Source organism: Toxorhynchites rutilus, chromosome 1, assembly GCF_029784135.1.
Source record: "Toxorhynchites rutilus septentrionalis strain SRP chromosome 1, ASM2978413v1, whole genome shotgun sequence".
Taxonomy (NCBI): Eukaryota; Metazoa; Arthropoda; class Insecta; order Diptera; family Culicidae; genus Toxorhynchites; species Toxorhynchites rutilus.
The window spans coordinates 200,267,715-200,269,677 of NC_073744.1; the positions used below are offsets into that span (position 1 = coordinate 200,267,715).

General features: G+C 37.0%; 1 long non-coding RNA gene across 1 annotated transcript; it reads left to right on the forward strand.

The window, feature by feature from the left end:
* The first annotated feature begins 733 nt into the window (after nt 1-733).
* Nucleotides 734-1,643, forward strand: LOC129767549 (uncharacterized). Its single transcript, XR_008741538.1, has 3 exons — nt 734-1,011; nt 1,066-1,252; nt 1,308-1,643. It is a non-coding gene; the product is annotated as an uncharacterized LOC129767549 (long non-coding RNA).
* The last annotated feature ends 320 nt before the right edge of the window (nt 1,644-1,963 follow it).

The window sequence follows — 1,963 nt, forward strand, 5'->3', positions numbered from 1 at the left end:
AGACGTAATCCTACGTCAAAACAAATCGGATTTGTGGTCTCAAAGTAATATTTTTTTTCAAAATTTCGAAATGCCAGAAAATCTATAACATTTTTTGTACTGTGTATTGACTCTCTCTTCAAATGTTTGTGTTTTTCGTCTTTCAGGCTGTAGTTACTGTATTAATTAATGTAAAAAGTGTGCCTTCCTTCTAAGTGTACTCGAATCCAGCGGAATTCACCTCATGTCTCTGGAGAAATTTCGAGAAAGAAAGCATTATCATCCGGCGAAGAAAATGTTGTCTGGATGTGCTCCATTTCGTTTGGCCGATATTAATATGTTCGTGTTCGTCACCCGCTCGATTTCTTGTCGCGACATGTTTTTTCATTGCACGTGTGTGTTATGGAATGAGGATAAAAACCCGTGCTATCAAAAGTTAAAATAGTGATATCTAGTTCTAGTGCTGTGATTTGTTTTCGCGATTAGCGATTAGCATTGATAAAATTGATTCGGAAGAAAATCATCTGGTGATCGATGAAGCATTTGTGTATCTCTCTTGCCTGTGTTTGTGTTTTTTTTTTATTGAGCGGCTTGAATGTGCTAGCTCGTGTCAGCTGCGTGCAATTGCATCCGTATTTGATTTGCGTAATGAAGTTATCACCTCAACAGCATCAAATGTGGAAAAAGTGTGTATGTATAAGTGAAACACTACGCTAAATTGAAGCAACACAGCGCCAGCGCTAGCAGAGAACTATTCAACTGCAAGAAGCGCATTTGCATTAGTATTTGAAATGCGCAGTGATGCTATCACCACATTAGAACGTCGCCAGCAAGGCGGTACAGTAAGGTGGAACGGTATGTCAGAATTGCCGTTCGGCCATTACTTGAGTTCGGGTTGACAGCGGCCAAACGGTTTTAAAAACCAAGAGCTATTTGGCTGTCATGAATCGACGGGTCTGCGCCATAAACGAGGAAAGGAAGCAAAACAAAGAGCTAGAAATCATGCATACGATTGTTGCAATTCTGCATATGGTAAGTAAGAATGGAGTATTTGAGGAAAGTTATTAATTGTCGTTTTGTTTCTAGAACCCCTAGAGCTTTTCGCAGTAGCTTGGATTGCGCGTGCAAATGTTTTACAAAGTGAGTTTGCTGCCAGTTTGCTTTTGAATTGCGTGGATGAAATGATGTGTATCCCATTGTATGAAGCGTTTACTGTTCTACGTCGTCAGCCCTAACAGCAATGCAAATCATTGTTTCAATTACTTACAATATGGTAAGTTAAAATAGAATATTTGAGACAAGTTATTAATTGTTTTTTTATATTGTAGAGGCGCTAGAGATTTTCGCAGCAGCTCAGGTGTGTTTGATCGGACTGGAGTAATCGATGCACAATTTTGAAAATCGATTATATATGAGGCTCACACCATTTTCTATTTCAATGTGAGACTGCTGAAATTTTAATAAAATTTGCCATTAAAAAGAGAGGAAGTATGCAGTCACAAGAAGAGAATTTAGAAGTGTATTGATGTCAAGAAACATTCTTGCAATGGACCATGTACATCGTATACACTGTTTTTGGGACTTATCCATAAGAGTAGCCAGAGGTCGAAAATAATTACATATGTCTAATTTGTTTTCAATAAGTTGGAGTTAGAGATTGTAAACAGTGGTGGACATGAATGAAACAATGTGTTGCTATGTTTTACTAAGATAATATAACAATTTGTTCGTTGTTTTTTAAAATGTATTATCTATAATATATACAGTTCTACTCTATTGTGAGCTCAACTTTTTGTATTTTTTAACATCTTTCCGAGTTTCAGCTCCTCCACTCCTTCGTTTGCGATTTATACAAAAATCTGTGTTATTCCTTCTAGTCATTAGAAGCCCTTGCAATTGAAGATTGCAATAGCGTAGTCTAGCGATTGTTCTTATTTTAATATAGGTTTTGACTATAGTAGGATCGAAGTTCGGATAAGCTTCA